Consider the following 21,505-nt stretch of genomic DNA (forward strand, 5'->3'; position numbering starts at 1 on the left):
AGCAGGAACTACCCCTAGTTAGTACAAAGCAGCATAATTTTATAAAACCAGTGGGAAAAATAGATCTCAAGTGGAACTATGACTATTACTGGATAGTCATCCTTTGCTTGTTACACATACATCCTTTTTTTACGCGTTTCTCAGTTCTAGAAAAGTGAAAGCCCATCCCTGAGAATGTAGAAAAAAACCCTGTAGAGTGAAAAAAACCAAAAGGGCTCAGCATCCTGTTGTACAACAGGTTTAGGGCTAGAGGCTGAGGTATCTTTTTATGAAAGATTACACCTGCTGTAAGAAAAAATTACAAAGAAAAAAAAATACCTGTATAACAGAAATGCCACAATTCAGGGTTTGAGCCTTAGTCTCAGTTTGAACTCTATCTAACCTCTGTTTATGTGACATAACTAAAGGTTTTGTCAGACTTTTCAGGAAGTCTGAATATTTCTCACATTCTTACCTAGGAAAATGACATTTTAGAAGTTTTCATCAAAACAGGAAGACAGAGTGATGCAACAGAATAAGCACTGAAGGACTCAGTTCTATTTTTTTGTCTGTCACTGCTTTGTTGGATGACCTGGAACAAACAACTTCATCTTGCTGTGCTTTAACTTCCACATCTGTAAAAAGAAGATAATGAGACTCAGCTCCTCTGCAAATAAACCTTTTTCCTTCTCTTATCAGGGAGTTGAAACAACGATGGAAGGAAACTCTTGGTAGAGTTCTAATATAGTTCGTTGGTAAAAAGCCAATTGAATTAGGAGATTTCTTAGGTTTATGGGATTGTTTTCATTCTCAAACTTTGCAAAACAGTCCAAAGTGGAAAAGAAATCAGCCCAGGCTGGCCCAGACTCCAGAGCCTGTGAAGTGATCTGAGCACTGTTGAGCAACACTGGACAGAATGTTTAGCCAATTACCTCCCTCCACAGATTCCAAGGAAAGTTTTATTTCAGTAAAAAAAAAATTCTAGAAAATGTAGCATCTCACTCCCAGATCTTAAGAGTGAGAACTTCTGAACATGAAAACCAGATGGAATTTAGTCAGCAACACCTCGAAGATAAAACACAACTCTTCCACAGTTCTGGAGAGACTCTACAGGAGAAGTTAAAAAGTGTTAAGAAGTACAGAAAAATAACACAGCCTGGGCTGAAAAATGAAGGAAAAAAATGTGAAGGGAATTGAAGAGAGCATGACAATACTACTCTGTATGCTCAGTGCTGCAATTCCTTGCTAAGGCAAAACAACTCTTAGCAAGATCCTCAGATCTATGAATTCTCCCAGGCACTGCATCTCATGCAACTGGCTCCTTCCTCATATTCCTGTGGATTTAAGGGACACATCACACATACTCATCATTCCAGCTCACTACTTGTTTCCTGCTTCATTAGCATGGGTTCATATATTTAGACGGTTTGTAGATCTTATCTGTGTCTTGTGTATGGGAAAAGGGAGAGAACCTGTTTATTGTAACATATTAGGTTTACTCTCGTCTCTTTCTGAGCACAACATTTGAGAGGTGCAGATGCTCTGCTGACACCAGCAATACTAAAAGGGAGTCTTTATTTTTATCATTTATTGCACTATCAAGGCATTCTGTCAATAAACAGCAAATGTGCAGGAGCACAGCTGGTGCCCAATGCAGTTTGAAAAGCACAAACACTCCTTCATAGCTTGTTGTAGGACATCCAAAAAAGAAACTCTTGAGCTTCCTGACTTGTTTTGTTAGAATTTTCATCAGCCCAAGAGGACAGCATTAGTGCTAAAAGTTTTTTAGTTCCAACAAGAAAATGTAAATAATTTGAAGCATGAGAGACTGAGGAAAAAACTTATTCAACATTCCAAAACTCATTTAATTATCATCTGGCTTTTCTAGTTATCCTTCTTTTTGATTTCTTTGCCCTGAATCTTAGCCTAAATTCTTCTTAGGCAAGTTCTGCTACTCTAACAAGATCTAACTGGTCAGATTCACAGATGACAGGGTGCAAAGCCTGTCATCATCCAAATTGGTTTTGATTTACCTTTGTGAAAAAATAAAAATCCCTTTCAGCTACAGGATCTAATGGCTTAAGAACTGGCCATTCTGGGTGTCAGCAGCAGTATCTGTGGTTGCCCCAGAACTCTTGGCCATTGGGTATCTTCCAGGCTTAGGGCGTCATGCAGCCGTGTTCCACGTGTCACTCCATATCCGTGTACCATGATATACCACACTGTCACTAATCCTTCACACAAGCCTCATTACCAACAGATCTGAGTATTTTAGGATGGCTTTTTAATACATAATCTCTTGGATTCTTCCCCTAAATCAATACTTGCTGAATCAACTCACTGGTCTGACTAGCTAAGGAAACTTCAGGAAACAGCATTAAAAACTAAGCAATATTCCCTCTGTACAGCCTGGCAAAGCCTACAGATTCTGACACCTACACTGAAGTGTCCCCATGCCGATGTCTTCATCTGCATACAAATTCCTCCTATAGTTGATACAGAACTACTCAATACAGTGATGAAGCTAAGAGCTATTCAGCTGTTCAGAATCCACTGATTGTACATATCTGCCTTGAGGTGGGCTGAACAGCTTGCTGTGCAACCATGAGCAGGGTTCAGCTTGCCAACCATCTGTGCTCAGAGACAACTGTGGTGGACTGAGATACCAACGACTTCCACATGAGATTTCAGACAGAACAGGCTTTTTAGGATACCTGCTGCTTCTTGGAGCAGGAGGCCAGGTAGAAAAACTCCACAGTGCTTAAACTGGTACTCGATGCCTGCATTTATGTAACTAAATCCCACATTAATTCTCTGCTGAGTATAAGGGGAGCTTAGACATCTGGTTCACATGGAGACACCTACACACTGAAAAGCAAATTTAGGTGCCTTAATCTGCTGGCTGAATCCACCCCTTTACTTGGAGATTTCTTCAGCTGGCAGCTGCATTAGCATTATGCTTAAGAGGCTTCAACTGACATTTTTCTCATTTCCATTTCTAATCCACTCATGAGAACATTTATACTTTTGGCCTCTCCAATACACTTGCAGCAATTTACAACTGTAACTCTACAGAAAACATACTTTCTTTTGTTTCTTTTAAATTTATTGCCTGGAAATTTCACTTAGGACAACTAAATCTTAATGCTGTAGGAAACATAGAATTCACTTTCTCTATTACAATAGATTTTTTTGACCATTATCACATTCATGTTCATTCACAGTCTTTTTCCAAATTAAACCATTCAAGTGTATTCAAACACTTTTTTTTTTTAAGGAAGCCATTCCAGATCTCCAATCAGTTCATTGCTTTTCTCTGTACCTTTTGTGGTGCTTTAGGGAGAATTCCACACAATATTCAAGGTGGGCAAGCATTTTTGATTTTATAAATCTTCCCATCTTGTTCTTTATTCCTGTCTTAACGTACTGAACATCCTTTTTGCTTTTTCACCTGCTCCAAAGCACAGAATTGATGCCTTCAATAGATGAACCACAAGATTCTTTCCTGAGTGCTCCTAATACATCTAAGGGTATGTGGGGTGACCTTGTCCTACAGGCTTTTCCTTGGTGGTGGGTAACAATCTATCCTGTTCAGACATCTGTTTTTGCAAAGCTATTTAGCATATAATCCCTTTGACATCTCCACCCACTGTCAAATTTGATATATATGGCCCAAGATTTCAGAAGTACTTGAGAAGAGACAGCAGAACAGATAAGCCCATATACATATTCTGAGTTGTCATTTAACCTTATTTCCTTGGGAAAGCAGGCAAAAAAACATGTCAAGTGGTCTGCAGCAAAAGTAACAATAGGAAGGAAGAGGTTTGAGAGCACCCAGATAAATGTCCTGTTTCCTCAAACACTCCAAATAAACTCTCCAGCACTTACAAGGGCTTTTTTATGCCACACAAAACCAAAACCACTTAGAAACTCTAGTAGGGGGTGTGCAGACTGACTTCAGTCATAGACAGCCCATAGGCAAACAGTTCTAACAGGAAACCACTGAAACAAATGCAAGTCCTCTCAGTTATTGAAAGAACACTTGGAGTTTCCTCCAGTCTTCTCTATCACACCTGGTCAACAAGCACTACACATCAGCTGGGCAAATTTATTCTGAACAATTTGGATTTGGAAAAATAATACATGTTAATTCTGTTTGGTTTTGAGGACATTTGCCTCCTTTTTCATGAGGTAGATGGGTCAATCTAAGAAATGAGGCAGGATTTAAAGAATATCTTTGGTGGCTGACTGTCCTTTTCTCTTGTATAATTTCTGTGTCCAAGACATGTCAACAATGAAGAAGACATGAAATTTCAGTGCTTGAGTACATAGGGAACCCAAATTTTGACCTCAACCCACACTGACAGGATTATTTTGGGTTATGGCTACTTGCCAGGACTTTTATATGAGTTCTTGTCTCTTGCTGTGAGCACATAGGAAGTGGGTCAACTAGTTAACACTTTGGAGTTATCACAGATCTTATTAAGCAATTGGGCTGGACAGATTATCATTATCAGGAATTTTGAGAAGTGAAACACGTCTCAAAGACCTTACAGTAAATTACTCTAAAAAGTAGAGGTTTATTAATTCCATTAATAAAATGATAATCCAAGTACCAGGGAAACTCTTATAGATAAGAATTAAAAGAGATTAAATAGCTGGAATTACAAAGTGGGCAACAACTGGCCAAATTAGAAGGATTTCCAGGATAATGGTTCTGCAGAAAACAGATAGCATATGTGCTGAGGTTGCTTTTACCTAAAAGAGTTTAACACAAACTTGCAGTCCTTGGGCTAAATTATTGTAAGAGAGAGATCAAAGCTGATGTTAGCCATTATGAAGCAGGAATTCTGAAAAGCTGTCTGATGGGGGGCTGACTGTGTGGCTATCCCATTTAACTGTACCTTGCTTTCATCTTGATCCCTGCTACCTCCTTGCCATCCACCTACTAACCCCTCAACAGGCTGTAACTCCTTTTTCTCTCACTGCAGCTTCTGATTATGGATTGCCTTTTGCCCTCTGTACTCTAACGCTGCAGCTACAGCTCTTTGACGGGTTCTGGGTTCTGCTCTACTTTTGTTATTATAAAGCACCTTGCCATAATCTCTGGATATTAGGGGCAACATCCACCCCAGAATGGGCTTGGATGTGTCAGCCCAGTTTAATTTCCACTTCAATAAAATAAAATCTGCCATCTTCCAGGTGTCACTCAGGAGCTCAAGTTCTGTAATCTCGGTATTTACAAAATAAGCTCCTGGTCTGACAATGAGTTTGTTCCTAAACCTCACCAAGGTTTATAAATCCAACATGCCTTCCAGTTTCACCACTTTTCCTGGAGAAAGGATACCTGCCAAGTCGGTCCTGCACAAAGATGGATCTGTGGTGTGGTGGTTTTAGAAAGCCAGTGGCTCGACCCTTTACTCTGAGTATCAAAGATCTGAGGTTTCAGCATGACTCTCCACCTGTGAGGATGTAAATCTTGTCACTATGGAAGCACATTAACAGCCAATCTCAGGTTATTTCAGTGTAGCTGTGGTAGATTTCCCTCTGCTATCTCCCTCTTCCAGCTGAAGAAACCATCCCCTCACATTCCACACAACAACTCAAACTATAGGGTCAGGGATCCACGGCTGGTTAGCCTAGACATCCTCCATCAGCCTGACCTACACTCCTTTTTTTCCCCTTCAAAGCCCCTGGACAAGTACAGGGTCTGGAGCATCTCATTTATGAGGGGAGACTGTGGGAGCTGGGCCTGTTCAGTCTAAAGACTGAGAAGGGATCTCATTAATACATAAAAATATCTCAGACACGGGTGCCAAGAGGATGGTGCTGGACTCTTTTTGCCAGCAACTCTTTGGTGCCCAGGAACAAGACAAGGAGCTATGGCCATAAACTGAAACACAAGAAGTTTCACTTCAACGTGAGAACGACCTTCTTTACAATGAGGGTGGCAGAGCACTGGAAGAGCTGCCCAGGGAGGTCATGGAGTCTCCCCTCTCTGGAGACATTCCAAACCCACCTGGACACACTCTTCTGTCCCCGGCTCCAGGTGACCCTGCCTTGGCAGGGGGGTTGGGCTGGATGGGATCTCCAGACATCCAATCCAAACAATTCTGTGACTCTGTACTTCCAGGGGCCACTTAAGGCCGAAAAGCCCGAAACAAATACCTTAAGGGGCTGGAAAAGGTTTTAATCGGCACAGAGAGCTGCCAGACACCGTGTAAGCCCGCTGGGACGAGCAGACATACACAGCAAATCTGAGGGGACGAGGGGAGCGAAAGCCGCACATCCACAGCCCTGCACTCCTGACTGCCCTCACAGCTCGGCAAAAAGGACGCAGGACACATCCTCACAGCCCCTCGGCTCTGCCCCTCAGGGCTCGCCATGTTCTCCGGCCGCCCCTGCTCCGCCTGTCATGGCGGCTGCGGAGGAGGAGGAAGAGGAGGAGAATGGGGAGGAGAAGGAGGAGGAGGCAGCGGTCACATGGCGCGAGCGCCGCCACAGCGGGCGCGGGGCGGGCGAAGGGGCGATGCCGCCGCCGCGGTGAGTGCGGGGCTGTGCGGGACACGGGCCGTGGTGGCGGCGTGAGGGGAGGCGGCCCCGGCGGGGGAACCGGCGCCGGGGTGAGGGGCAGCCCGGGGGTGAGGAACGGGGCCAGCGGCGGTATTGGACTCTCTGTACACGGTGGTGTTTGGTCGTAGATTGGATTCGATGATCTCAGAGGTCTTTTCCACCCTAATTGATTGTGCGATTCTGTTTTCCCGCCTGCCCTGAGGCTGCGGTTCCTGAGCCCCAGCGGCCGGTCCGCTCCAGGACTGCCCCGGTTCGGGTCTCGGGCGAGATGACAGCGGGAGGCTGCCCCGGCCGGGTCCCCGCCTGACCCGGTCCCCTGCTGGGGGCTCCTGGTTTAACCTGACCCCGGGGGGAGACCGAGGAGCTGCAGCGGGTTGTGCTACACAGGATGGGAGATAACGTAATTACTGTTTTTTATAGTCTTTAAGTGCACGTGAAGGGGCAGCAGCAGCACGCCTGCAGGTAGACTGAAACTCTGCAAATCTGACCCGAAATGTGAGGATCGGTACGTGTTGGTGTTGCTGGCGCTGCTCCGTTCATTGATTCGTTTGTAGGGCGAGATCAGACATTGCTTTTTGGAGCGCTGTGTGACCCCGTGGTGTATTAAAGCTTTATTATTTTTATGAAAGGGAAATTTATTTTAAAACCGTTTCTTCCCCCCTCTGCTCCCCCCTTGTTCTTCAGTTTATACTTATATGCAACATTGAGGCTTCTCTCTTCCTTTTAGCAAGTATGTGTTATTCTTTGTGGCTGGTCTTCAGCCCTTCTAGTCAGTTCGTTATTACCATGTGGTATTTTTCTTTTTTGTATGTGTGTGTTAAAGCTTATAAGGAAAGCTGTAGCAGAACATACTGAAGCAAATGGATTGTCTCAAAGTTACTTGCAAGGCAGAATAAAGTTTCTCTGGTCCCTTGCTTGCAAGAAAACAGACAAATCTGAATAAGCCACCAAAAGCTCTGTGCTACTGGCAGTGGGGAGCTTAGCAGGTCAGAATTCTGTGCTGTGATGTGGTACTGGAAGCAAACATTGTGTTTAGAATCCACCTTTCCAGACAGCTGCTTCACCTTTGTTCACTTCCTCACAGGTGTCAGCCTTAAAACCGCTGTTGAAAGTAATTAGAGCACTGAAGCTCTCCATTACAGCATGTTTGCCAAGCTGTATCCTGAGGTGTTTTTAATATCAGTTGCAGGGCAGCTGCAGTAGACCTTACCGAACTTTATTACATAATTAAAGTGCAGTCCCTGCTCTTCCAAAGAAAAAAATAAAATCTCATGACCTGACTTTGTTGCTGTTCTGTAAACCATCAGTGTTTTCTCCATTTGGTCCAGAGTATTTGGAGCATTGCTTTATATTCAAAGGAAGGGTGAAATCTCTCAGTTCCAGCACAGTGATTGTGCAGGTGGGCAGGGTTGTTAACACTGCTAACATGCTTTGTTTTTCCCTGGAAAATGCATTTCAACATAAGATCAAATGCCTTCTCTCTGTAGAAAGAGTACTCTGGTAGTCTGTAAGTGATATTAAGTATTCTTGCATGCTTTATGAGCTAGCTTTTTTTTTCTTTCCTATGGATGTTATCTTAATAGGAAACTATACCCAGAGTGCAGGCTGTGCCCAGGAAAGGATGGTACCAACCTCTTCCTGACAGTGTGTTTCTGCCATGCTACCCTGTAGAGGACCCCTAAATATGTGAAATAGTCCAGCTGGGATTCCTAGGCCTCATTTTAGACCAGCATAAATGGCCAGGTGGTTCCAGATAAGAGGCTTTTGATTAACAAGCAATTGGCCTCCCCCGGTAGAACTCTCTGAAGAACTGCATGCCTTCTGCATAAGCTTTTCCTCGTCACTGGGTAAGATAAGCTCCTGCAGAGTTTTAGGAGCTCTTCTGCAGCAGGGAAGGAAAGAAATAACAGTGCAGCTCTAATGAGCCTTCGTCTCCCAGCCTCAGATGAGGATGCCAGCAGGCAAAGTGGCATTTGTTCTGCTGTAAGAGAGTCTGACTGCAGATTTCAGGGCCTGTGGCCTGGCTTCTACTATCTAATCACATTCTCAGAGGCTGGAAATCAATACTGCATTATGCATGGGAGTAACGTTGGATAGGGTTTCTGAAAAGCTTCTGTATGACAGTAGTTTATGAGAAGGGGTGAATCTGATCATCATTTTCATAGTGATGTAAAATAACAGTAGGTGTGATTGAAGCATTTTAGGAGGCAGAAAGCCCAGAAGCAGCAGGGCAAGGGAAATAAAGATAAATTATTGGTATTTTGAAAACTTACACAAAGGAGGCTTCTTCACAGTAAGTGATGGAAACCCCAAGTTATTTAATGGTGGGTATAGGGCATGTGTGTAGTGTGGGGTCACATGGATGAGGTTAGAATTGTCTGAGCAGAAAGTAAAAGTGGGGATTTTGGATCTTCCAGTGAGAAAGAACAGGGTACTGTGGGGGTGAAAAGAACAGAGGCAGGATGGTTCTTTGGTTACGTTCCTTGAAGGTCCTGTAGAACAGTTGCAGTCTGAGCAGCCAGCAAGCTGAGTTTGACAGTGTGGCAGCTGTGTGTTGATAACCTGAAGGAGAGAAGTAAAGGGAGATGTCCACTGAAGGGAAAAAGCAAAACTTCTAAGATTACATTAATTCTTTTTTGTGACTGTTGTTTGTCAACTTCCTAAATAGTTCCATCTGCCTGGCTAGGTGATACTACAGCTACAGGTATCCCCAAAATCAAGCAATTTCCTTTAGTACCATTTGTTCTGGAGAGATGTTGCTTGCTGTTGCAGAGCAAAAGTGAGTTCTCGTATTTCAAGTGCAGAAATGAATTTGTTTTTTCTTTCTCAAAAAGTATTACAGAGGTGAACTCTGATTCAATCCCTGTTAGAGTGTGGGAGGCAGATGAACTGTCTTCTTATCTAAAGTTTCCTTTCAAAACATATGGTGGTTTATGGAGATGAAAGCATCTGCTGTTGCAGCTACTGTGTTAATGTATAAAGTACTGTCAGTGGTAAGGCCTCAGCTGTTCAACCAGGGTTTTGCAGCATGAGTAAAAGCATTTGTTTAGCTCTCTTTGTGTAAGTCAATAGTATGCACCACATCCTTCAGCCACGTTCTAGCATGTTTCTCATGTGAGTCAGCATTGTGTAAGAATTAGTGTAAATTCCCTGTTTGAAAACTCTGTAAAAACTAGAAATACATTGCAGCAAAAAAGGCGGAAAAATAGGAAGCTGATTGTACTGTTTCATTCAAGAATTGACTTCAAGTATACTAAATTTCTGATATTTTGTTGTAGGAACTTCTGAACTTATTCCCTGAGATGTGAAAATACGCTAAGTCTGTAGATTAAATAATTGATGGTGTTACTGAAATGTAGAGTACAAAGTGAAGTGCCTGTAAAAGTGTGTTGCATGTGTTGTATCTCAGCCTTTTCTTGTGCAGTCTGGCTTGGCAGCCTGATCCTTTGCATGTTTGAAACTGGAACACAGTGCTCAGGGGTGAATCAGCTTTTCCACTGCTGATGCTGATTAGAGACCCCTGATGCAGGAACCTCAGGATTTGGTGCTGCCTGCTCTGTGCCTTAGAGTGTGAGCAAGAAGAAATTGTGCAGGCCAGGGAGGAGTCCAGAGCCAATATCCAATATCCCATAGTGCTCGTGGGCCTTTGATGTCTTTGTGGCTCCAAGTTCAGTTGGGAGCAGGTGACCTGTTGTGGTTTTCTGTCTCATGGCAGTAGTGCCGTTGCAAGTTCTGCATTTCTGAGCCTGAAGTTTGCTCTGACTGACAAGTTTTACCTTATCAGCTCTGCTACAGAGACTGTTCACATTCATGCTCCAGCCTCTCTTGCCATGGAACAGGACAAAAGTAACTCTTGCTGCTCAAGAGGGAAGGAATATGTGCACGAAGAAATGCTGCAGAGTGGCTGTTTGGGGGGTAACTGCCCACCTGCAATAACTTTTTGTCACTCCTAAGACTTCAACTATGGAGACACTGCACCATTTAAGAAGTCAGATTTTAAATTGACAGGCTAAGCTAATAAACTTGCAGAGGCATGCTGAAAGGAAGGTACCTCAGTGAAGGGTTGCTATGTGCCAAACTGATTTAAGCAAATACTTAATGAATAATAGAAGCATGTTCGTGGAGGTCTTCTTAGTTTGTGTAAAACCATCCAAATGTTGCTTGGCTAAATGACACAGATTTTCTTGTGCAGACAAGGATTAAATTGGGTGCTTTAAACCTTGGAGGTGGCCTTAATTAAAACACAGATACTTTTCCAGGAAGCACAAACTATCCTGTTTTGATTCAAAACCTCTCATGAATCAATCTTTGTATGTATTTTGACTATTTTGCGAATTCCTGAAGCATAACGTCAAGAACAAAGGATGCCACTGTCTCTAATACTTCTCATATTTGTTATTGAGTATGTTTTCTAGAAGTGTTTCCTTTAGTTTTCCATTTCCTGGAATACCTTAATTTTGTCAGTTAGCATGTATCTGTTATCTCTGGTGTCAGCAGATGTCGAGACTCATCACCCATGAACCAAGAGGCGGCCAAGTTTTGGATTGCACATTAACCTTCTGTGCAAGCAGAGTGTTGGGAGGCATGGCTCCTACTGAAGTGGGAAAATGTATTTTTGGTCTGCTATTCATTTTGTTGCAACATCCGTGATTTCAACATCAAAATCCAGTTTCCCATCAGAAACACTGGCAATAGATAAGTAGAAGAAAAGTGACCAAGAGGGGATGGAAAAGGAGTGGTCCACAGCTCTTTCCTCAAAGGGATTTCTTGGGAGAAGGAAAGATTGAGTCTGTAAGATCACGGAGAAGGAATGAAAGACTAAGAAAATTAATTTTTGGCGTAACTTGTAGAAGTTTGCTCTCCTTACAGGCAGTGTACGATCTATTTCTGCTATTGACTTCTTTTAATCCAACAATTAAACTATTTGCCTTAATGCATCAGGAGAGAGCAGAGACATTGAGTTGATGAGAATCTCATCAAAATCTGCAGCAAAACAAATACTTCAACCAGTGTGTCCCTTGGCTCGATCTGGTACTTGTCCTGGTGCAGTCAGGGAGTTGGAGAGAGAACACAAAGTATGTTTATATCCTTAGGATTACTCTCTTTTATTAATGTCTGGAGACATTTGTGAGAGGATAAAAGACATAGAGAAAAACCTGTGTGCAGAAAATACTTTAAACTTCTGATGAGAAAATGAATCCAAAGCAAGAAGATTGCAGGGTTTTGGTTTATCTCAGAATTTCTTACTGGGGAATAAATGAAAGTTCCAAATGGCATGGATACCGCAGACTTTGTGCTAAAGCTTGGAGTGAAAAACTCCAAGTGATGTTTGTTTCTAGACATGAGAAATGCAGATGGACATTGAATTCAACTCATGCTTTTGGTATTTTTTCCTTTCTACTTTTTTTTTTTTTTAAATGGCCATCCACATGGAAAAACACAGGACATGGTATATTGAGGAAATCTCTAAGAAAGTGCCATCTCTTTATAGCATGGAGAAATATAACAGGGTTAAGAACTCTGAGCAGTTTAGAATGAGTTAAATATTTTCCTGTTAGAGGCAATCTAGGGATTTAAACTGTAACTTGTTTTAACCTCACTCCTAATTCTGGGGCTACATTTCATCTATTGTTTATAATTTTGTTTGTTTGGTTTTTGTTGTTTGGGGTTTTTTTTAAACAAATAAAGCCTTATGCTTATATCAGTTACTCAGGCTCTATAAAGATGTTTGATCCTGTTCTGACTGAAAAAAGTATTTCTATGTAAATTTCTGCCTATTGAAAAGGAAAACCCTGCAGAAGGAGAAATGAAGTAGATTTGTATGATTTGTGGGGAGTAGGCGCGGAGATTTAGGAATTCTGTAATCTGATGCTGCAGCATAAGATGCAATGTAACCATTCTCATTAAGTAGTTTCCAATTCTGTAGTACAAATAGTAACATAATTGCAGTGGATTTGCATTTTATATATGTTCGGGTAGAGTCTTTGGAAGTTTCTAGTGTGAGTCGGCAGATGCCTTTTATGTCTTTTTTTGTATCCAGCTGTTGATTTCAGTACTGAGTTCTGCACAAGTGTATGGTAGATATCTTCTGGGAGCTACTGCAGAATTTGTGCCAAGTGCAGTTTCCATGGTTAGTAGTCACAGGTTTAAAACAAACTGGTCAACCCCACTTTTTACCACTGTCCTACTCAAAAGTACTTTAGTGAGGTCTGTTTTGTTGACAGACCTGCTGCCAGCTTTTTTTGTCAGGAGGGTTGCACAAGTGAAGTCTGATTTTTTTTTTTTTCTCATTTTTTTAAGAATTAGAAAATGTGCTTTTGCTTTTGTTGTAAAAGACTGGAAAAAAGCCCAAAGCACTTCTGTTGAAAATTTCTGAAGATGAATAGAATGCGTACCTAGAAAATTTCTGTCAAAATGTGGAAATCTCATGAAGTTACTAGTGATTTGGAAAATGGCGAGTAAAGGAATTTTTGTACAACTTAATGATTATTTTCTCTAGCATTATTATTGTCCAGTCATGATGAAGAATGCCACTGATTGATTATGTGAGTGGCAGGAAAATGACCATGAGTATATTACCAAATCCATGGATTGATATGGATCATGCATCAGCTGAAAAAACATAATAAAAGAGATGTGAAAAATAATTGCAAACAAAAATATATTGATGCTTTTGGGGCAGTATATGCAGGCAAAAGAGTGCATGCAGCATTGGTGTCCTCAGACCCATCCAAACTGGGCTGTTTTCCTAGAGAAATCTGTGCCTGTTACCCTATTCCCAGTCAGGACTTGCAAGCAACAAAGTGTTAAGTTTCTGGCTCAGCGGTCCATTGTTCACTGGGAATGAAGACACCGACTGGATCTGCAGTCAATGTGCTCTCCTGTGTAACCTTGCACTGCTTCAGTGCCGACTCCTCTGGAAAAAGGTGAGGGTTCTACAGTTCAGCTGTTCCTGTAGAAGTGTCGCTAATCTAATTATTTTGCATGAATCTGCGTTTTTGTTGTTATTTCGGTGAGCTTTGCAGGCATAAAATGTGAGGAACAGCTAAGCAGATTTTAAACATTTAGAAAAGGTATTAAGCAGCTTATTTGTGTGTAGTTGACCTTGTAAGCTCTCTTACATTCTGCGTTTGTATATAGTGCTGAAGGGTTGTTAAACTAATATTTAGATGCATGAATCTTTAATGTGATGGATGCATTGAAGAACAACTTGTGGGGTGTTTAACCTTGCTGTTTGCTAAGCTCTGTGAAGAAGGAAGGGCTGTATTGCAAAATGCATTTCTTTGGAGACATTCTGGCTTCTTTCAGAGCTGGTTTTACTGATGAAAAGAAAATCTCGCTGTTTGAATTAGTAGAAAGTATTTATTAGCAACAAAAAAGGCAGAAGGTATTTTTAGGACTCCGGGAATGGCATGACATGTATTTGTGTGCCAGATGGCTTAAAGGAACATGCAGCTGAGCAGCCTACAGGGCGTTTGTCAGGGGGATAGGTAAGAATTTCTTTCTTATAACTGTGCTTTGGGAAATAAGAAGGATTTTTGTGGAGGGGAATGAGGACACTGCAGCAGCATGAAACTGTCTACTGTATTGCACTTATTTACCCAGAATTGGGCACTAGGATTTTGGTAAACTCACATTTCTAATCCAAGAGTACTTGTTTTCTCCAAGCAGGCTGGACTATTATGTTACTTTTCTTGATGCAGCATTGTACCACTGGTTGTAACTAAACCGGGTATTCTTTTCAGCTGTTGGTTAACATGAGATCCTGGCTTAAACAAGTTTTTCTTTCCAAAACTTGTAACTGCTTTTTCCACTAAAATTGTGTCCTTAAATTAGAGTCCTCATTAAATATTCTCTCTTCATGGAGTGGAGTAATACGTGGGGAGAAAGGTACCCTTTATCAGTAAGGAAAAAACCCAGTATGTTTTATTGTTGACAAAAAGGTGGAAGGTGTTAGGGCAGAAGATACTTGAGCATTTCTTTAAGGGAGCTTTTGAAATGCAAGTGGATAAAGGAGGAATTTCACATTTTTATTATAAAAAAGCCAAAGTGTTTGCATACACTCTGGTATGGCAGCCTACTTAAGTAAAGATTTTTTTTACTGGAGTTGAGAAATTCCAAAAAGCTTGGTAAGCAAAGTTATGTTACTAGAGGAGGCGTTTTAATGTATAGTTCACAGATTTGAAAATGATACTGTGCAATATTTAGATATCTCTTGTTAAAGCCCAAAAACTGAAATACAAATCAGTATATGAGTGAGTCATTTGACACAGGAAAAATAGTAAGGACTCAGAACCTAAAGACCTAAGAAGATGAATTATTAAATTTGTCCTAAAACACTTAAAGCTTTTCAGACTTCATATAGTCAGAGTATAGTTTCATAGGTCTTGAACGATTCATGCAACTAATCTACGTGCCTTTCTTTATCTTTAAAATATAATGAATATTATTGGTATTTTAAGATTATCTGTAAACTGTTGCTCAAGATTTTGTATTCATTCCAGGAGGATTTATTTTAGGTGGCATGACAGGGATTTGTGTATCTATGCTGAAATGACTAAACTGTTGGCTCTCAAAGCTTTGAAAGTTGAATTTAGAAGGGACTTGCAGAGGCTAATTAAAAATAGATCTTAATGTGTCATCTCATTAAAATGAATGGGAACAGTGGTCTTATGCAAGAGGACCTGTGGTCCACAGGATATTTCTGTGAATGAGAGTTGGTGTGACTGAACATTAACATTAACATGATTTAACATTAGTCTTTTTTAGTTCTTTCTTTCTCCTACCTTGCACCTCACTAAATAGCCTGGGTCTGTTTTCTTGGTAACATCCCTGTAGGTAGCAACAGGCTGCTATTTAATTCTCATCCCAAAGCCATCTCTTCTGCAGGCTGAAGGAGCCCAGCATGCTCAGTTCTCAGAGGGCAAGTGTTCCAGCCTGTGACCAATCTAGGTGGCCCTTCACTGAACTCACTCCAGTTTTCTGATGTCTGTCTTGTACTGGCAAATCCCTCCTTAGGTGCTGTCCTCTGCCTGTGGTCTCAGGGAGCAGTGGAATTGCACCCCTGCATCAGCTGGCTGTGCTCCTGTGGGTTCATCGCTCAGCTCTCCTTGCTGCAGGGTTGTGCTTAGCCAGACCTTGGCTGGTCCTTCTCTGCAGAGCTGTTCCTCAGGCTGTGCCAGCAGCCACGGAAGTGGTCTGTCCCAGGTGCAGGACTTGGCATCTGTCCTTGCTGAATGTCATGATTTAGATTCCTATAGGCCCAACCTGTCTTTGCATGAGTAGTTACCTGCCTGTATTCTGTCAAAAAGAGCCACTTAATTCATAAAGCGCAATCACCCATCCCTCTGTAAGGTCAAAAATTAATGGTTGTTTTTAATTAAAAACAAACTGGCAGGTAGATTCAATTTAGTAATAAAACAATCCTGTTGGACTTTTTTTAAGGAGGAGTTAAATTGGCTTGTGCTTAGATTCTGGAGCACACAAAACACTTTATTTTGGAAGTGTCTACTACTTTTGTTCTGGCTGTGTGGATGTTGCTCCTAGTGATGTGTGTTGGATCTGAAGCAAAAGCTGCCCGAAGTGTCCCTTTTTCATCTTGCTGGTCTATTAACTGTGACTTTCCCAGAAGAGAGAGATTGTAATGGAAAGATTGCCTGGAAAAAAATAATTCTTGTGAAAGAGCAGAAGGTGTGTGAATGACATGTCTGTGTATTATTGCAGTTCTACTTCTTCCTAACCTGGCTTCTGTTCATTGCACTGTTAATGCTGTTGTTTGATAGTGATTCAACCAGTAAATTGGAAAGCCTATTCATGGGTAGCTATAACATGTTGGAGGCCAAGAAATGTAGAAAGAGTTAAGGCTGTTAAAAAACCAAAGTTGCATTTGTGAGTAGTGTTATTTTGTATTTGTGTGTTCTGCTCTCTTCAAAAAATAAGAAAGTAAAAATTAGAAGCATCTATAGAAGATCATGCAGCAAATTATCCTAATACTCTGTAGCAAGATAAAGTAGTTCAATGGTTTGGGTTTTTTTTACTGGAATGCTTTTTAAAAATAAAGATTGTACACATCTGTTCCTTGCCTCAGTATAGTTCCAAAATACACAGGTATTCTTGCAGGGGACCTGGGTAGTATGAGTTGTGTGTCTGTCTTTTCCTTTTTTTTTTTTTTTTTTTTTTTTTTTAGAGGAAAAGCTGTTCTTGGAAAAACTACAAGTAGACTTTAAGGTTTTCTCAAATAACTTTTACTCCTATTTCAAAAATCTTGAGGTTAGTCTGATCCTCTGTTTGACCTCTGACAAACATGAGTTCTGGCACAGTTATGAAATATCTACTCATACGGTGTGTTTACTAAACTGTTGAGGTTAATCCAAGCAGATGTCAGTGCTTAAGCAGTGGCAGGTCATAGAGTCTGTAGCAAATATTGCTCATTAAGCCAAAATATTGTGGAGTGTGGTTGACGTTTTTGCTTCCTTTAAAAATATCCAAGGCCAACACATTGGGCCAGTGTTACTGAGAGCTGCACAGGTTACTAACAACAAATCCTGCTGGACTGTTGGGGGGAATACAGTTGTATCCTTGTTGGGCCAGTTATTAAATGAATGTAAATGTTCCCGGGTTTGATGTATGAAATGAATGTCATGGTGGTGGTGTAAGGCTGCTAAAAGAAGCTACTGTGACATGAAATGCCTCTTGCACAGTGAGTTCTGCAGCTCAGGTCTGGCAGGTGGGCTCCCGGAGAGTTTTTCAGCTTTGGGATTGATTGAATTTGAGAGACGTTCACTGCGTTACTAATATTTAACCTTTATAGTTCTCTTAAAAAAAAAATCAATTATTTACTACTTGTGCAAGGAACTGAGACTTACGTACTGGAATTCATGGAAATCAGAGGGCAGTATTTTACTCCTGGCATTTCTGGCATGTAGGTCTGCAAACTCAGTTCCAAGGCTTTGCCAAAGGAAAACTGTCAGGCAATAAATATATGACAGTCAAAACAGAGCAACAAGAGAGACACTGAAAGGCTGAATGTTTGGTTAGGAATTCTCAGAATACTGTGCCTTTCAGTCTCGGTCTCTTCTAAGCTGATGCTGATGGAGGCAGCTTCTAAAATATGTTTTTTTCTTTCTTGCTTCCAAACTGGATTGTAATTTCCTGATGTAGGAGATACTGCCACCTTGGATGATTTATGTTTGTCATGTTGAAGTGTCCCTGGATTCCTGGGCACGCCAGAGTGAACAGCCGTGAACTCCATCCATCTCTAGGGCATGGGAATGACTGCCTGTAAAATACTTAAAGGTGTTACCATTTTTTACTTGCTCTGGAAGCTCCTATCTTGCCAAGGGAAAAGAAATGCCTTCTGTTTAGTTGTCTACTACTTGAGTTTTTGGAAAGGAGAATTGTTTGAGGTGTTTTTTACTTTTGGCAGCTGTATTACTTTTCAGAAATGAAGGGGAGATGCATGATAGACCCTTCAAACCTAGTCTCTTTCCAGTAAAATTTGTGATGAACTGTACTGTGAAACAAGTCGTCTTGCTATGTTTAAATCATGGATTATTCTTGTGTGGCATTTAGTGGTTTTGTTTGCACTTGAATAAATAAATAGAAAAGGGTTTTAACTGTACTGTCCAAATAGCAATTTATTGGTGACTAGATTCATTGTTACAGTATTGCATATATGAAAATTATTCTTATGAGCCCACTGACAAGGTTATCTGAATAATACAATTCTGCTTTTTTTGATTTCAGTTGTTTCTATCTAACTGTTCAAACCTGCCAGCTGTGCTTGCATTAGCAGAGCTTTAGGCTGTTGAGTTAAAAATACATGTAATCTGTTTTTCTCATGCAGTGTGTATCAGGGCTGAGAAAGATCCTAATACTTTGGATTTGAAAGGCATGTCCTCTGCATCTCCTGTATTCAGGAACAGGTTTTCTCTATTTAAGAAAAAAACAGTGAGAACAACTAAAGAAGGATTTGGCTATACTTAAGTTTCAAAATCCTGCTTGGAGAAACCAACTGGGAGAGGATGGATGTTTAAGACACTCATCAAGGTATTATCACCTTCCGTAGGCTGAGATAGTCATTGGGTAAATTGGCAAAACGTATTTCCTAGAAGACTTCACAACACTGGAGAGCAAAGGAATCAGGACAAAGTAAGACTTTTATTCACTGTGTCTACATGGAAGGAGGTCATGGATAGGGAGATGGATGAGGTAAGAATCAAGGGTTGAGTGTCAGGCTCCATGAACTGAGTGTTTCCTCCTGTGTCCTTGTGACCAGCTGCAGTCTCCTCTCCTTCTCCCTCTGGCACTTACCAAAGTGGTTATTCTTTTGTTGCACACGGAAATGAGTGGAGGGATTCTTGTTTGTTGGTATGGTGAGGAGAGGCAGAGATACATTAATGTGACTGTGCTTTGTATGCATACAAGTGTAGGGCTGGAAAGGTTCCTCAGGGCAGATCCCAAGCAGGACTGACATGGCTGAAGACTTGGAAACCTCCTCTGGCCTAAACCACATCTGTAAGAAGTCAGTCAATTGAAAACTGTCTAAAACTGGAGCGTGCAGCTCTGACACAGATCATGACTCTGCTCAAATGGTAGAAGTTGTTGAAATCTAAAGGACAGTGTTTCTTTAAATACGTATATGTTGGTGAATAAGGTAAACTAATAAGCCTCAATGTGCTTTTCATACACAGAGTTATTTTTTTTTCCATTCTTCCTTCAGAATTGTCTAACTAGTGAGTCTGTATTTTCCTGCCAAATAAATTACCTAGTGTCTTGGTTGAATAGCAAGGTGCTGAACTGTTCATTGTGGAGGTTCTGTAATTTGATTTAAATGCAGTATTTCAACATCTTTATCATTTTACAAAATGCCAAAATAGTGAAGGAGAGGAAAAAAAGGTGAAGCAGATCTAGCAAGGATCAGGTGGAAATATCTGGTTTGTTTAGCTATGGTTTGCATTTATTACTTTTGTAGCAGTAGCCAAGCATGAGCTTTTAGCCTGTTCAGAGAGCTCTCTGGAGATAGAAGGGATGTACAGCAATGTCCTCACTCTGGTGATTAGTAATTTATTCCTTCCTCTTTAATCTGAGTGTGCCTGATGTCAGTCACAGCAGACTTTAACCTTACTGTGGGTGGAAGTGCCACAGCAGCAGGTGTAGCTCTGAGCTATGAAAGAGATGCAAGGAACTAGGGAAATACTTAATCCGTGAGGAATTCTGCTCTGTGTGCCTGTCTTCTGACTGTTACCAGAGATAGAATAAATTATGTTTGGTGTTTTTCTGTGCAAGCTGCAGTGTAGATGCATCCTTAAACAACTCTGACGTGAAATGGTTCCTTCTCTGTTATAGTAATCTTTATCTTACTAGGACAGTTCTGTTCCGAAGTGTCAGTGCATTTTAGGATTGTCCATCTGTGTTACCATAGTGAATGGAAAAACACCTCCAGCAGTTTTTGAGGAGCAGTATGTTAGGCTTGGACAAATCTTACAGCAGATGACCTTCTGGTAGCCATGCAAAAAGAACCTGGCAAGCACCCAGATCCTCTTTTATGGAGAAGCATTAATTGTCTGCAGACCGCCAAGCAACAAGAAGTATTATAATGAGAGGATATAATTGTTTATCTGCTCTTGCTCCTCTGCAGCCTCATGTGCTTTTTCTGAGCCAAGCTTCACCTTGGTATGATTGTGTTAGCACAGGGCGTGAGGTGGTGGGGATTGGTCATCTATACTTCTCTAACTGGTAAACCTATTCTGCTAGCTAAAACAAGGATTTTCTTAAATCGTTTCTGCTCCAGAGCATTCGGTGCCTGACTAATTTCATGGCTTTGCAGTTCAGCAGTGAGATTTCTGTGTGACAGAGAGCCAGTTTCACAGAGAGTGCAATTCATCTGTATGCACAGGGTCAGCCTGAGATTTAAACCCTGCGTAAGACCTTTTTAAGCTCCCTGGGCTCAACTGCTGCATAGATTGCTGCCTTGCAGGAGTGAGGGAGTTTGACATGGTAAGAACAATGGGTAAATTATTTTTGAGGCGGGTGCGTTTTGGTTTTTTTGCTTTACACTGTGGATATTTTATTCTTGGGAGATGATGACCTGCTGGCGTCTGGGAAATGTAAGCTTGAATTTTGACATATATTCTTTTTGGATGCAAGTCACTAAGGACTCAGAATTACATTACCAAAGTACATGGTGTCTTTATAATGTTCTTTGGGATCATTAGCAGCTTCTACCTTTATTTAGTAGTTTCCCATATTGAGAAAGAATAATTTGTTTGTACTCATAAAAGTTCTGGTTTGTTCTTTGCCACCCTGACCTGAAGACTTCTGGTGGTTTCTGACTTTTTGAGTAGTTTGAAAAATGCATCAGGATAAATGATTGACTCCCACCCCAATATTTGTTTTCTTAGAACAAAATTTTTGCTAATTAAAGGTGATTAAATTATTTCCTGACTTTTTGTTACTGTTCAACCAGTACTGTGTTACTTGTTGTGGTTACACAGTGATGAAAGAAAATCAAATTCTTTGAGTCAGTGTTTTTGTTTCCCCCTGAGTTTGGGGAACTGATCTGTATAGCTTTTAAAGCTTGGGGGGATTTTTTTGTTAGTGTGGGGGTTTTTTGTGTGTTGTTTGGGGTTTTTGTTTGGTTGGTTTTGTTGGGTTTCTTTTGCAGGGTGGGGGGAGGGTGTTGAGCTTTTTTTAGATTTGGGGAACTCCAGAAAGTCTACCCAGTTCTCCGGGCCCATAAATAAAATATTTTCACCAGCTTCATTTGCTTTACTTTACAGTTTTGCTTATGACAGTTATTTCCAATATAGCTTGGGAAAATTGTGGATGTCTAAAGTAAAACTCTAGTCTGGGTGGTTTCCTTCCAGCTCTAGATGAGCATCTTCTCCAGGGAATATGAAAGCTTTTCTGGAGTCTGCAGAGGCCTGGAGGAACCCAGTAAATTACCTTAGAG

The 21,505-nt window shown here is 41.1% G+C and overlaps 1 protein-coding gene across 4 annotated transcripts in view; it reads left to right on the top strand.

The window, feature by feature from the left end:
• The first annotated feature begins 6,445 nt into the window (after positions 1-6,445).
• The window catches only part of GALNT11 (polypeptide N-acetylgalactosaminyltransferase 11), a 47,927-nt gene continuing 32,867 nt past the window's right edge, over positions 6,446-21,505 (top strand). Inside the window, exon 1 of one of the 4 annotated variants that reach the window (XM_008643134.2) lies at positions 6,446-6,522. The gene's annotated coding sequence lies outside the window, so the exon portion shown is untranslated. Of the gene's footprint in view, positions 6,603-13,373; positions 13,479-20,474; positions 20,551-21,505 lie in introns of those variants that run through there. The other 3 variants (XM_017746746.1, XM_017746745.1, XM_017746747.1) reach the window with 3 other exon arrangements.

The sequence above is a fragment of the Corvus brachyrhynchos genome, unplaced genomic scaffold (assembly GCF_000691975.1).
Source record: "Corvus brachyrhynchos isolate BGI_N302 unplaced genomic scaffold, ASM69197v1 scaffold18, whole genome shotgun sequence".
In the NCBI taxonomy this organism is placed as follows: Eukaryota; Metazoa; Chordata; class Aves; order Passeriformes; family Corvidae; genus Corvus; species Corvus brachyrhynchos.